General features: G+C 45.2%; 1 protein-coding gene across 2 annotated transcripts in view; it reads left to right on the top strand.

Moving 5' to 3' along the window:
* Positions 1-14,506: 14,506 nt before the first annotated feature.
* Positions 14,507-16,203, top strand: part of REV1 (REV1 DNA directed polymerase) — a 57,804-nt gene continuing 56,107 nt past the window's right edge. For both annotated transcript variants that reach the window (XM_033051893.2, XM_033051892.2), the window contains exon 1: positions 14,507-14,714. The gene's annotated coding sequence lies outside the window, so the exon portion shown is untranslated. The remainder of the gene's footprint in view (positions 14,715-16,203) is intronic.

Here is a 16,203-nt window from a genome sequence, read left to right as displayed (position 1 = left end):
AACTTCAAGGATACAAAATACAAACTCTGCAAGTGAAGGCAACCTGGTTAATCTGCATTCAGTGAATTGTTTTTATAGCTCTCTTCACGATGCAGAATGGACTAAAAGCTTAAAAATAGGTTTAGATGAGGCAGACATAACTTGTTTCATCAGAACATAAATTTTGACCAGTAGGGATTTAAATATTTAGACTTAGGTCCTCTAACTAGCTTGAGCTAATAGTTTCTAATCAAAACAAGGTATTCTTTGCTGTGTATGAAGTTATTTGAGCTAAAACATTGTAAGAGTGGAGGATTTAAGCTTAAGCACTGTAAATGAGGTATACATTAAAATTTATTTTGTATTGGCTGCTTTAGATCAGGCTCACAAAAATCATCATCATCATCCAGACAAAGCCACAAGAAGATGATAAAGCTGTCCTGTCTGTTTCCAAGCATAAGACAGGGGTAAATCGCTACCCACTTCATATGCTTTCATAAAGCCCCTGTAAAAGCATGAATAGGTGCTTTGCGATGATGGAAGGCAGTTGGAACCCTGAAAGCAATCCAAAATTCTCTTTTGATTATACGTTTATCACACATGCTTTCTGAAAATTTTACACTAAAGAAACAGAAGTGACCCAACTGGGTTTACTTCTTCAGTTCAGCTGTTCCATTCACCTTTCCATTGTGTTACCAGTGCCAATTTAAAACATGTGGGTCAGGCACAACAGGCTCATAATGAAGAGATGACATTTGGACTACATTGCATTTATTAAAGTATTACTGAAGTAAGAAAAAGATTGCACTAACAGGTGGCTTCCTAATTTTAAGCAGTGCTGTAAATTGTCCACCATCCTAATTCCCCTCTCTAAAATAACCTGGACAGATCCTAATTCCACTACAGCTCCTTTTTGAACAAGATCACAGAAACAAAAGCTTTGTGGATTTCAGCACAAAGTATCCTAACCTCAGCAGTGAAGCACCTCAGCAGCATTTTCCCAGATAATATTCTTCAGATTTCTCCTGAACACCATTCAGTCAAGTTCCAATTCACTCACAACTTTCTACCTGTGAGAACTTATTAATTTTCAAATTTATGTATTAATATGAAAGACACCTTTGTTTATCTAGCCAACACAGCAAAAGAGCACTGTAGTACGAAGTAGACTCAAAAAATAAGAAACATTTGAAAGTCAATTCCTCTTTCTGCTTCCAGAATGTTTGGAGTTTTAGTTGTAGAAGACAGAACTATGCAAACAGAGACCCCATACAAAAAACTATGGCCCACAAGAGCTCCATGGGAGAGGCACCTTCAACTCCAAAACTCTAAGAAAGCTTTATGCGCTGTCATAACAGGGCAGGAAGATAATCTATTTAACTGAGATGCATTTTAGTGCCTGACTCCCCTGACAGCCCTGGAGGTCACTGTCTAATGCTGCATGAATCATCTTTGACTTTCCAAGAAGCAATTCCCACAAGCAAGAAAGCACAGCCAGAAAATGAGTGCCTCAACACCAGAGCATTTAGCACATACAATCATATCTAAGGTGAAGCAGTTGTGGTTCTTTTGACATGGAAGACACAAATTTGCTTTGACTGAGCTACAATTTCATGCAGCAACACCTCAACACCAACCTTGGCTGAGTGGGTTGGAAAGGATACACCTTCTGCTAAATATCAAGGGGAGGTCCACCTTCATAGAGCTGCTTGTGCTCTCAGATCTAGGTACATCTCACAGGCATAGCATGGAATTCCAGATGATCCCGCCTTACTACCCTTCACTGCATTTTCTTGGACGTATTACCAGAAAACTAGACTTTTGTGATGTTCTGAATTACTACAAATAGGTAATAACAGGAAATGTAGATTGGCATGGAAAAGCTCTTACTGTGGAGACAGCATGGACAGCGGGGTAATGCATGTCAAATCTACTAACACATGAAAAGGAAGTCACAAATAGCTTAAGGATGGCATAAAACCAGACAGAAAAAGGAAGTATAGAAAAGGCTTTTTCAAATAAGGGTTAGAACATTCTTCTTGAAGTAGTAGGAAAAAAAGGGTTTAGGAAGGGGAGATAGGGTCAGGTTACTGGATAATGCAGCCTTCCTGGGTGGCAAGGTATCTGCCAAATGAAATGAAATGAGACAGCATGAATGCTAGAGATGCCAGAGAGGAGATGGTTACAGTAATTAAGGTCTGAGGTGCTGAGCTCAGCACTAACAGCCTAAAAAACAGTACAGACAGCTCAACCAAGACAGTTGTCTTGGTACAGACCAGGGTACAGCTGCAAACCACACAGCTAACAAGATATTCAGCTACTCAGCAGCACTGAATTCTCCTCTGGCATACCGTCCATGCCTCTACCCAAACTCTAGAAAACCCTGCAGAGACAAATGGAGGTCAGAGAGTGAAAATGAGAATGAGTAGGTTGGGGGGTCAGAGGGTGTAAAGGTAGAGGCAGAGACTATCACCAGAAGAGACTGAAAGGAATGAGATTTGTTTATTTCAGAAAAGAGGCAGATAGGAAGGCACACAGTAAGATAAAATACCAAACACTCTAGAGAAGAAATATCTGACATTTTTCTCTAACTTGCTTCATAACACAAGAATAAAGGAACATTCAATGAAATGAAGACCTCATGCATTCAAAGCTGATCAAATGAAATTCTCTTTCACATAATGTGTAATTGGACAGTGGAAGATATCACCACAGGAAGTACTGAGGTCAAGAACTGTGTGGGATTCAAAGAAGGATTGGATGGCTATATGGAACACAGGAATATCCAGTCAGAACAATTATGCTAAACTTTGGAAAAGGTAAAAAGACAAGCTTTCAGAATTCAAGCCACCACCCGACTACAGGAGAATTAAAATTAGGTTTCTATAAGGGTAGATTATTTCACATCTTTCTCGGAGGTCCTTCTGTCTTTTTTGCAAGAAGCTGATGCTGTTCTCTTTAGGCCAGAACATCAGTCTGCATGAACTACACAATTTCTGTTTTCCCACTTCCACATAAGCCTTAGAGGCACTGAATAGCTTTGTGTGGCTGCAATAATGTCAGCAAATTCAAACCCTCTGCTTTTCGATACAGCCGTGACACCACCTGCAGTTAATCAGTACAAGGTGTTTTTATCTCAATTTCCTTTATCACAATGTGGCTACAACTCTGGAGCTGCAGCCTTGTAGACATGGAGCAACAGCATTTGCAACCTCCCTCACCTAACCCCAGAGACAAGCTCAGGCTTGTCAGCTCCTTCCCACTGTCTTGCATTCCCTCTTACAGAAGAGGCAAAACTTGATCAAGACCTAAACTTAATCCAGTAGCAAGCTCTCTGTTGGGAGTCTTGTGTGAAGGAACCTCCAATTTCCTGACAATATACCGCAAATACTGTCTTCTCTGGCCATGGTGCTATATGAAAGGAGCCCAGGCTTCCTGTCAATGTCCATGCAGTTAATCTGCATGCTCTAAATCACATCTACCAGCTTCAGGACCTTAGGGCTAAGCAGGATATGCAGGCTCCATCCAACTCCTGCTGCAGTGGCTGCAGTATTTGCACCACAGCACATGTCAGTAAATTTACTTCAAGTGCCTCTCTAATGCCTGCCCAATCAGGCACTATTTTTCTAGGCATAGTTAGTTTCCTAGACAGGCACAGCCACCTGAAACCTATCTAATTGTGGTCTTAGCTCTTACCTCCCCTTCTGCACTTTTGCTTGCTTCCAGTTTTTCCTTACTTCCCTAGCCTGGCCAACTACCTGTTGACCTCAAATTCAGCCTGTTGCTGTCCCAACTTTTTGCAAGTAGCAGCCCAACAATCTCTATCTTAACTGGACCTGAAAGAAGACAGGGCAACATTTACCTTCCCCCTACCATGTTCTCCTCTTTGAACGTGGTTTGGGGGAACCCACATAGCTTGTGTGCAAAGGTTGTCCATTCTATTAGCAGGCATAGGTACAGCTTAGGAATCTGCACAAACAGAATTCAAATAAAAACAAACCCTGGAACCCTGAGAGGGATTCTTTCCTTACATGATTTTCCTACTTTTATTGGTGTCTTTATTTGTCCTCCTGCTCGTTCCACAGGACACCTCCATGTACTATAATTGTGCATCTTTCACTTGACTGAGTTGTGTGTTCCTGAAGCTGTATTTCACCATAGCCAAAGTAACTGTCCTTTTCTTGTGCAGCAGTTTGTGAAGTTTCTGCTATCTGCTCAGTACCACTTCCTTAATTTTTATAATCTTGTATTACTACAAGTATTTTCTGGTAACTGCACTGATCATTACTGTAATTTTAAAATCTCTTTAAGGTCTCTTTTGACCCCTCAGAATGATCCTCTTAACTTTGCCTCAGGTAACTGAAATCATTGAAACCATTAAGAGTTTAGTTGCTTTATAAAGCACCCTTCTCCAAACATAACCTTCCTGAGACAGTGACCCATGCTCCATGCAGTAGTCTGGGGCCCAATAACCATCTTCCAGAGGACTGTATTGCCTCTTTGGTGGTGCATTATAGCTCACTGTTCCATTGGTCTAGTGTCTTGTTTGCCTTTTTTATTGCAGCTGTGCACTGAAGTGACGTTTCCTATGTGCTTTTTTTCCACAGTAACCCCTTTCTCTCTCTGATCAGTGTGTTGAATGTAACACCCATTGCCTACATTTGCTCTTTGTTCCCAGACTAATTACTTTTCATTTTCTACACCAAGCAGCATTTGCCATCTGCTGGCTCATCAACTAAATGATCCAAATCCCTTTTGAATCCGCTTGCATTGTTCCTTATCGCTTCTCTGTGCTTCCATTTTACCATCCAACCAGTGGAGATTTCATGTACACAGTGCTCAGCTGAGGCACAGTAGCAGAGAAATGGGAAACCACAGGATCTTCTCACACCTAGGGCAGAACATCCTGCCTGAATTTGCCACTTGCTGCATTCATATAGAAAAGAAAGTGTAGCTTTGGCAAAAATTAGGCTCACATATGCTTCAGCCTGCTTGAGATAAAGGATGGCTTTATGCCCAGGCCCTGTGCTGGAGGACAGTGCAAGGCAGTCTCTTACACCAGGGATCCCAAGTTGGGATGCAGCTTTCAGAGACCTCATCTGGTGTGCCCACACCAAGATACAGCACATACTCCACTGCCCACATCAGAGCTCCCATAATGTGTCCTGGAAGAAGAGGCACATTCCACATTTCCTCACACCATGTCCCATTGGTGTGTGTGTGTATGGGTGTCTGCATTCTTGTTCATATGGGGAAAGGGGAAAAGGAAAGATGAACATGGAAACAAGATGAGATTGCACTCATATAGAAATCAGCACTGTTATAGTCCTACAGGCAAAAATAATCCATTTCCTCTCAGCCCAATAGGGCAATTTCTGAAAATCCAGCACAAAGACCTAACTGTGGGTGACCCAATTGTGGCCTTATGGTACCTGAAGGGAGAATACAAACAGATAGACAGAGACTATTTCCAAGGGCATGTAGTGACAGAACAAGGGGGGGATGGCTTCAAAGTGAAAGACAGTAGGTCTAAATCAGAATAAATTCTTTACTTGTGGGGGTGGTAAGGCATTGGGACAGGTTGTCCAGAGAGGCTGTAGATGTCCCATCCCTGGAAATGCTCAAGATCAGTTAGATGAGACGCTGAGCAACCTGGTCTAGTGGAAGATGCTCCTGCCAATGGCACGGCCACTAGATGAGCTTTAAGGTCCCTTCCAACCCAGGCCATTCTGTGATGATTTTATTAACTTGTTCTGAAATGCCTCAAGAAATGTCCAGTGTGTGGAAGGCCAGATGTATGTGTAAGAATCAGGGGTCAGCTGGGGACACACACTTTTTTCCAGGCTCTGAGAACCAGAATAGTGCGGGCTAAGCACTCATGCTTTTAAAATAGGTTTATGGGCAGGCTTATGCTGTGCTGAAGCATGTGCCACATGGCATTCTCTTGGAAACTCTTTTCTGTCTCAGCAATAGGAAGCCTGACTTGCTGGTCTATTGCCTTTGCCTCATTTTGTTTGTCATTTAAGGAAAAAAATGTCTTGGATCACCCAGAGTGAGCAATCTTCAGGATATTTTTTTGGTCCTCCCTTGAAAGCATTGCACACACTTAATGCATTAGCAGTTGCCTATCCAAGATAGACTCATGTAAGAGAAGTAGACAAACTGTGCATTGCTTGCACATTTTCTAATAATTTATTTATGTGGAAAATGGTTCGTTCAGAAGGTTAACATTTTGCAGCTGGTTTAGGGTCCACATGTAAAATGATCTATTTTTTCTTTACAGTTCATTGATTTTTCTGAATCCCAAGTTCAGAAAGACCGAGCTTGATTTCAAACATTTGCTGCTCCCATTTATAGTGTTTTTACATGGTGATTTGAGTTAGGACTGCAAATATAGATAAATCTTTAATAAGCTATGAATGTCACAGGAAATAATTTGTGCTATGCCTTTCTCAGGCAGGCAATCAGCATAACCAGCCAAACTAACTTGTCCTTCCTTGGCTGTGATTGGAGATACTACTTTTTATCCCCAATTTTTCATGTTTAAAATCAGCTGGAGTTCTAGATGCTTGGCATTTTTGAAAAACAAATTTTAACTCCAACTGAACATGGAAAAATTAGCATTTACTCCTTACTACACTCACATCCTCTGCTCTGCTACAATGGTTCAGTTGGAAAAATGAGTTTTGCTAATTGGTGGCATTCTTTATTAATATGTAAATCAGAGGAATTCATCACAGTCATGAGTGGAAAGATTTTTCATAGTCTTCATTTTAGTCTTAGGTCTGTAATAAAAGAATGAAGCTCCGAGCTAAATTTCACTTAGTTTCATGTCTGAAGATTTAGCATTCTGAGAGAACAGTGACAGCCAATATTCAGCATTTTTAAACAGCAAAACTGCTGCAAGCTGGCTTAGACCTGTTCCTGCACATCACAACTGTATGATTTGTGCAGCACACAGCCTCACAGAACTGTCTGGAATTCAGGAGTGTGATTGGACCATGCATCTCTAGTATTATTCGATTCACTGGAACTTCTCAAAACCTTCTCTGTCATACATTTTGACCCCACCTGGCACCTCAGTCTTGGTTTCCCTTCTGGCAAATTTGCATACAATGAAAGTAGAACAGGAATCTTGCAAAAAAGGGAAGGATTCCAATGTTCCCTCAATGACAATATGATTTGCTCTGTGTCATAATATGAAGCAATTGAAATTCTCTTTAAAAACAGTGTAGAGGCCTCTGCCTATATGCAACTCAACCAAACAAAAAAAACTCAAACCTGTATAGACCAGTCTCCTCCTCTGGCTCACAAACATCCTCCAGATATTTTTGTACCTCTAGCCTCAGTACAGACTTTTTTTTTTTCCTATACTTTTTGCTACTAGAACTACAACTAGCATGGTTGTAACACTCATACCATTTCATCCTTGCTGACATGCTGTCCTCTTTTTTCCCATTTTACTATCCACATTCTACTTGTTTATCCCTTCCTTTAGTGTTTGTGGCAATTCTGACTCTCTCTGGGACTCCACACTGGGCTGACAGCCAGCATAGGCCAGATCTATTCAAGAGGGTGTTTTCTCAGGAGCTGTCAGTTTTCCTGTACCTCAGAACAGCCAAAGGATAGTGTTAAGAAGACTGTGATGCATGGCAGAGAAGTGAGAAGAATATGAAAGACTGACTTTTGTGACTAACATTCATCTCAGCTAATGCCAAAAATTCCAAAGCATAGACATTTACACATGAGCTAGTCACCCTTGAGTCTGTATAGTCAGGTATATTCAAGGCTTGCTCAGCTGTGGGTATCTAAATTAGGAGAAACTAATTCAATCCTTCACTTCTGGTTCAAATTGCATCTTCTGAATCAGCTATTCAGGAAATCCACTACATCCACTTCACTGATGCCAATAGCATTTTTCAGTACTTACATTCTTAGAGATACCACAAGATGTAACATGAAAAATTATGCCAGAGTACAGCTCTGTCTTCCAAAGTACCTCAGGATCCTTTCTGCCTGTTAACTGCAAGTTGCAATAGAATCTGTAATTTGTTTGGTATTCACTGTTATTCAGGAATCCTGAGGGACAGAACAAATACATGGACTAATTTCTACCATGGAGAAGCTGAGCTCTCCTATGGATTTAGAGAGAAAGAACCCCAGCAATAATTCCTTGCCCTCTGTGCAGAGAGAAGAGAAAATGTAATCCTCTTTGAATGTTGTCAATGGCATGCATTAAATCTCTGATCACAATATCAACCAAAAAAAAAACCTTGGCAGGAAGTAAAATATATGGACTTCCTTATAACTGAGACCTCAAACAATTCTGAGGAGAAGGAAAACACTGGCTCCAAGGGAAAAGAACTAGAGGTAACCAGCCTCAAACGAGAAAAATCCTTCCACTTCCTTAACAGACTACCCAGAGTTCAGAGCAGAAAACAAGCATTTTGGAGAGTAAGAACTCTCCTCCTATGCGTCTTGTAAACAGGTCAGCAAGGGGCCTTGCAAAGTCCTGCAGTGAGCAGCGAGTCCATCTGCTGGGTCACTGTCAAAAGAGATCCGTGCTTGTGAATATGGAGAAACAGGGCAGTTAGGTGAGAGACACAGCTTTAGGCTTCTTTATATTATTGTGATCCAATATGCCTATCCAGGGTTTTGTTGTTGGTTTGAGGTTTCTTCCAGTTGCCTAACAGGAATTCTGTTGTTTTGAATAGACTGTCCTGTGTTGCAGCAAGCAACTGCTTTAGGCAGAACCCTGGACGAACTGTCTGTGTCCAAAAATGCTCCAGGCTCAGCTGGGAACAATCAAGAAACCATAAGAACCACAGCAAACGAGATCAAGTACTCCATTTCAACTTCTCTTGGAAATAGAGAGACAAAATTTGTAATCAGTGACTATTAGCCTAGGAAGACTATGCAAATAAAAGGTCAACGGAATAAAGGCACACATTATATCTGTACATGCATAGTTTACTCTTACTTAATATCTTTGAGTATTGAGCCACAGTTTCAGATTCATTAAAAATGGGGCTGCAGATGGAAATCAATTCATGTATATTTTCTATTCACACAAATAATTTTGCATGGAGGGAACTGCTGAAATGGAGATACCAGAGCACTATTGAGATGATGTAGAAATCTTTGCAGATGAGCAATTTTCATCTAAAATACATTCTACTGCAATGTCCTAAACTGATTCAGCACAAAAATAGCCAAAATAAAACTTATTTTTATGTATTCTTCCTAGTTGCAAGGGCAGATGCGGCCCTGACCTATGACTGGGGGAGGATTCTTCACCATTCAGTTGTGTCCACAGGATCTGCACGAGCAAGAGTGAGGCATCCTCCAATGATGGAGTGAGGCATCCTCCAATGGTAATGAGCAAGAGTAAGACAGACCCAAGAGATCTTTAGACTCTTAAGTAAATCAACACTCTGTGTAAAATAGGCCTGATGCATCACTCCATTCTGGACACAAGTGCACCTCCCCAAAACGACTACTGGGGGGTAAAGTAGGTTCATAAAATAAAGCCATGAGAACAGGCCCACGTGCCAGCATGTTTTACTCTTCTTAGCTGGGCAGTTTGAAGACACGAGACAAGTATCTGTTGGTGACACCTTTCCCTTCAGCCACTGGTCCTCTGATCTGCAGTAGTAACACAACAACCATATTGTTCCATCGTTAGCAAAATGCCTAAAGCTCACATTGGCTCTGATTCTTTCCAACAGCCTTTCAAGGTTCGTTTTTCATAATTGCTTTGCTTCCCACCATGTTTTACCTAGGTCTTTGTTCTTGCCTTGAGAATGCCTTCTATGCAAAGAGCCTCACAGCCACTTCCCTTAATGCCAGGCCCAAACACAGACTGCTGCTCTCTGCAAGTTTTGATTTTATGTTATTTTATCCTTTCAGAACTGTTCTTAGTTACATGCTGAGAAAAAAAAAAATTTAAAGGCAGCGGATGGGGGTGGGGGTCAACAGATTGTTTGCAAGTGTAGATTACCCTGCACAGGTTTGGCAGATTTTTGTTGGTTTGGGGTTTTTTTCTGTGCTGCTTCAAAATCATACAGAGGAACAGGGATTTCTATTCCTGGCTAGAAATCCTCCTTAGGTTCTTTCACTCTTGAAAGAGCAAGAGCAGCTCTGCTTAGTAGAACTAATTAATCGCAATTGTAATAAAACATATATTCCACTTCAAAATATCTGACTGAATTGTGGTTCAGGAGCCAACACAAATAGGCACCATGATTAAAAAGCCGGTGTGGGCAGTGATATGTAATATATTAATGCTACAACCAAACGCTGCAGATGAGATTTTACAACAGCAGTTTCACTGGTTACCATGAAACAATAGTGCTCGGTCAGGAAACTACTGCAATAATCCTGCAGCTTTTACATGTCAATATTTAGGGCATTACTACAGCAGGCTGTGTTACTACAGCATTGCAGGAGTTGTGAAATAGGTCTCTGTCGTTGCTAATTACCTCGGCCCTGCGAGAGGCGTGCCGAACGACAGGCGAGCGCTTCCCTCCGTGTGTCCGTGCGGGCGGCTCCGGCGGGAGGGGCAGGGCGGGGCAGGGCAGAGCAGGGCAGGGCAGGGCTGCCAGCCGGGCTCTCCGCAGGGCGGCCCCGGGGCAGGGCTGGGCTGGGCTGTGCCCGCAATGCAGCACCGCCGCTCCGGGCGGTCAGGCATCCTGTCCCGGCCACAGGGACACGGCTGCTCCGTGCCATCCCCATCCCTGATCCCGGCTGGCTGCTGCAGGGGGTGAGCGTGTGACATGTGCTTGCGCGGAGAACGGCACCGCACTGACGGCCGCAGCCGTGCTGGGTGCGCTGGGGATAGGACACATCTGCACTGAAACAGCCTCCTGTGGCTTGGGCAAACACCTGAATGAATTACCAGGCTGAACCTGTTGGTATGAACGAGTCCGGAGACGGTGATGAATTCAATGTCCCCTATTCTCATCCCTCACCTCTGAGAACTGAACGCGAGTTGAACCCACCCAGCGTGAATTTGACACAGGTGATCCTTCCAAGAGCTCCTGAACCAGGAGTGAGAAGTAAGGACCTTTCTACCATATGATAAGGAAGAAGTCCACTATTCTCAGTTGGTTATTTGTCTGTCACGACTGCTACTCAGCAGCTGCAGACTGGTGACTGCCATGGTAAAGTGGCGAGCAGCAACTGGTTGTCAGTTTTACCTTAAGGACCCTTTCTGGAAATGGGTGAAGGTGGCAAAGGCACCTTCTGCTATTCAATCGGCTTGGCTCTGGTAGAGCCAAACAATTGGAAGTGCTCTGCCCTTTAAGCATAACCACCTGCAGACCAGCAAAACAGCAAGCAATGGCAAAACCCAAATTTTCTTCTTCCTCTGTGGAATACCAGAAGATTGGCACTGTGTTGGCACTGGTGTGTAGTTGACAGCCCAACATCACCCTGGGAAACGTGTGAGACTAGAAAGAATATGCAGAAATATCAGCATGGGGAGGGATGTTCTGTCGGTGGCTTTACATGCCCTTTCTCACAGTATGCCAGAGATGTCACAACAGAAGCCTTCAGAGGCCATAGCAGCCATAGTCACTGCTTGGCCACGCCTCCTGTATTAGGCTGCAAGTAGCATGACCCTGAGCCTGAGTTTCACCTGGAAATGCCTTTGTGCTGAAGTTACTGAAATTACATTAGACATACTTTTTGTAAGCTGGAGCAGATTTTGACTCAGAAAGTGAGATTTGTAGGTAACGGCTGCTCAACAATGACACCTCATTCAGATGCCCTGGCTAAAACTTCAGTCCCACTGAACACATAGTGCCTCTCTCCTCATACTCAGATTTGATTCCAAACTCAATGAAGACAGCAAGAATGCTTTTACTGAAGTCAGCAGGCTGCACCCTGTAAATATTTACCAATGACTAAGCAATAAACCTGGTTCCCCAATCTGGCTACTGTAACCTAAGATAATTCTCTGTCAGTTCAGGATCTTGCTGGTGAAGACAAGTTACAGTGTGCAGGCGTTAAAAGACAGAAGATAACTTACTGTGGTTATTTTTTGGCCCTTTTCCTAGACTTCCCTATTTTTATCCTCTTTTTAACATTAGTTCTGTTTTCTGTTTCTTCCTTAACTAATATTGGCCTGTTTTAACTAACTGTATCTATTCTTTGCTGAAAGTATTGAATAGCTATTTTAGGTTTTTTCACTGGTAATTCCTACCCCAGCTATATTTCACAAAACAAAATAGCTGTCCCCACATGCCTCTCTAAATAATTGTTGGTTCCTCTTATAATTTGCTTATACGTCAGTTTCTATTTATAAATAAAATACAATCATTGACTAACCATTTTAAAGCTGTTCTTGCTAACTTAAATTAGTCCCTATTCCACTTGTCTTTCTGCCTTTCTGCTCCACAACTGCCCCCTAGAGAAATAGCTCTGTAAGAAAAAAATAATGCACATATCCAGTCATGCAATACTTTTAACAGTTAGTTTACTCCAGACTGGCAAGGACTGGGATTGGTAGAGTCATTTCTTGGCAAAACTGGAAAATGCTGGCCCAGTGAAATGGATATGTTCTAGATAACATATATCTTCTAAACAGCATTTTTCAGAGCTTTTTTTTTCAGGTAATACACTTGCTGATAAATATTAGACTGAAAGTAGCCACCCACAATGTCTCCAAAATTTGACTTAAAGCTGGTCAAAACTCTAGTTAGGGCTTTCCTTTGGCAGGAAACACCCACATTGTGAAGACAAGTTTCGTTAAAATACTGAGCGAAAGTCAAATATTTGGGTGTTTCTCATGAAGGTGTTAAGGGTTGTGCTATAAATATTTCTCAAAGTGAAATGCAGCAACCACTCTCACTAAAATAGCCAGAGAGACACAGACCTGAACTTGAGTTTTCCTTATCCTACATGGATATCTTGAGCAGTATGTAACTAGATGCAGGTGAAAGGCAGGACATTCATTAGGTTTTGATGTTATCATGCAAAGTAGAGGAAAAAATATTTGAATTGTAAAATTTTTCACAGAACAGGAAAACTGTGGCAATGCAGATGGAGAAAAGAAGGTTCTACATAAGCTCTTGTTCTAGAATGACAGACAGCTTCATCCCTGGAAATAAATCCATATGGATCTGAGTCTATCTGACTGGTGTGGTTATAACCAAATTGCAGTTTTGCCTAGTATCAGTGGGGACTCCCAGCAGATCTATTTATGTGGACACAGTTGTAGGACTGGGGCTATCTGCTATTTATATAACAAATTGCATGTAACAGAATTAGAATAAGTCAATAGTAACTTTTATGTAAATTACATGAAGTAGCACAATTAATAAGACTGGTGTTTCTAAGTATATCTCTCTTATTCCCCTTACATTCCCGTACAACTATTACACCAGCTTTCCTACACAAGAATCTCCACATACCCTATGTTTTCCTGCACAACTGGCCTTCTGTTCCTCTGAGCCTCGCCATGGACACACTTCAGAGTATCCCCAGGGTACTGAAAGGAGGTCGTAGCCAGGTGTGGATTCAGTCTTTCCTCCCAGGCAACTACTGACAGGACCAGCTGTGCCAGGGTAGGTCCGGGTTGGACATCAGGGAGAATCTCTTCATGGGAAGAGTTGTTATATATTGGAATGGGCTACCCAGGGAGGTGATGGAATCACTGTTCCTGGAGGTGTTCAAGACACAACTGGATGTGGTACACAGTGCTGTGGTTTAGCTGACAAGGGGGTAACTGGCTAAGTGTTGGACTCGACAATCCTGGAAGTCTCTGCCAACCTAAAGGATTCTGTGATTCTGCAATTAAAAATGCAGAATCACATGGGAGGAGCCAATGGGTGTTACTCCCGTGTCCTGCACGCGAGAGGAACAAGCAGGCCCTGCTTCTGTGGAAGAAATCCCTTCTGGAGTGAGGGTGGCGAGGCCTGAACCCGGCCTGCTCAGGGACAGGGCTGCGCGGTGACCCCGCTCCCGGCTCCCCGGCCGGAAGGTGGACGCAGCGGGGTCAAGCACCGCCCCAACCGCACTCGGGCCTTCCCCCCCCCGCTTCCTGGCTGCAGGGCGGTTCCCGGGCGGCCGCGGGAGCTCCGGGCTGTGCTGGGCACGGCAATGCCCTGTCCCGGCCTCCGCTCCCGTCCCGGCACCGAATCCCGCCCGCCCGTGCCTGCGGCGCGCCCCTCGGGCCGCCAGGGGGCGCCGCCACCCCGCGCCCGCCGCAGCCCGCTCTGGCGCCGCGCCCCGCCCCTCCCCTCCCCGCCGTCACGTGCCCGCCGAGCGAGCGCCCCCGCCGCCGCCGGGCGCCTCTCTCCCTGCGGGCGTGCCGCTAGGGGGCGCCGCGGCCCAAGGGCCCTGCCCGGGCCGGCGCGCGCCGTTTGTTGACCGCGCGGCGGCGGCGGGTTGGTGGCGCGAGACTCTCCCGTGACGCGCTCGCGGGAGGGGAAGGGGGAGGGAGTGCGGGGTGGAGGAGGGGCCGTGCCGGGGACACCGAGCGAGGTGCGGGGAGAGAGAGGGAGGGACGGAGAGAGAGCGGCCGGCGTTGGGGAGGAGGAGGAGGAAGAAGGCGGGCAGGAGGCGGCGGTTGCGTGCGTCCGTCCGTCCGTCCGTCCGTCCGTGCTGGAGGGGGAGCCGCGATGTGAAGCCCCACACACACAACACGCACGCACACACGCACACACACGGCCCGGCAGGGCAGGAGGCAGCGGCGGCTCCCCCGGGAATGTGTGTCTGGGACGCGGCGGAAGGTGAGCGCTGGCGGAGCGGGCGCCTTCCTCCCTACGGCGCGGCGGCCCCCGTGGCGGGAGGGACGTGCTGGGGGTGGCTCGGGGACGGGGAGGGTACGGAAGAAGGGAGGGGAGCGGGAGCGGGAGGCAGACGCGGGGCCCGCAGCTGCTGCCCTGCCTCAGAGCCCCTCCCTGGGCCCGCGGCCTGGGCCTTCCCCGTTCTCCTCCGGCGCGGGAACGGGGGGAAGGGAAGGGGAACGGCGCGCGGCGTTATGTAACCGGCCGCGGGGCCTCGGCTGCCCGCGCGCGGGAGGGCGGAGGGGGACACGGGGACAGACCCCTGTGCGCGCCCGCGAGGCGCCGCGGGTGCGCGCCAGGTGTGCGCGCGTCAGGGTCACCCGCCCCTCGCCGCACCTGTGCGTCTGTCTGTCTGCCTGTCTCGTCTGTGCGTCTGTATCTCTGTCTGTCACATGGGGCCTGCGCTGCAGACACAACACGGGTCCCCCAGGCAGAGCCGGGGCGAGCGAGGCTGTGCCACAGCTTTCTACCAACGCTGAGGGGTCACTGCAGGGAAATAGGTTGGAGGGGGAGGAGAGGGGAAGCCCGAGCCGTGGCGCGGCCGTGCCCTCTGGAACGCTCCCCGCGCTCCAGCAGCGTGTATCTTGTCTGCGGCTTCCCGTAGTGTTTGTCACAAGTTGTATTTGCTGAGCAATAGTGCTGGGTATAACCGGTGTGCTGAAGGGAAGAGGGAAGACCTGTGCTTGATGAGTAAGCCCGTGCTTACCAACACTGGGGGACAGATGTGTTCACATCTTGACCCCTTCGCCGTCTGATTGTGATGCTTTTTGCTGCACAGTTACCATTGACTTGACCTGTGATACTGAGCTAAAAGCCTCTGATGGGAAGTGAGCTGTAATGACATGTTAACCTTAAGAAAGAAGAGGAACATAGTATCACCAGCACGTTTGGTTTTTTGGTAGAAAGTCTGTACGTTGTGTGCTGTAATAATCCATTATTTCTGGTGCTTTAAACTTAACATCACAGTCTTCAGAATGACAAAGCTGTGAATACTCTGCTTGTGTTAGTAATTGTCTTAATGAAAAGATGAGTTGATGTTTGTTATGCATCCTGATCTAAAACCGAGGTCCTACCTCAAATTTCACACCATAATCTGAAGAAGCAAAACCAGGGGACTGTAATTTTATGATCTGAATTCTTTATTCATTTAGATGTGATTTTTACTCTAATAGAACTGGTTTGAACAGTTACCTAATAACCATTAGTTGCAAGAAGTTACAGCTAAATTTTGTTTCTGGAATAATTTTGTCTTATTAAGCTTTATGACATTAACACAAATGAATCCAAGATCAGACAGAAATCCAAATCTGACAAATTCCTTGCCATCTTGCCTCAAGCATGTAGTTATTACCCATGCCCACCATATTGGTCTTTCATTCAGTGCATTTCTTCTGCTGGATAATGTACCAAATCCCTGTTAGTAAATAATCCC

This window comes from Catharus ustulatus, chromosome 2, assembly GCF_009819885.2.
Source record: "Catharus ustulatus isolate bCatUst1 chromosome 2, bCatUst1.pri.v2, whole genome shotgun sequence".
NCBI lineage: Eukaryota > Metazoa > Chordata > Aves > Passeriformes > Turdidae > Catharus > Catharus ustulatus.
This window is presented reverse-complemented; position numbering and strand designations above follow the sequence as displayed.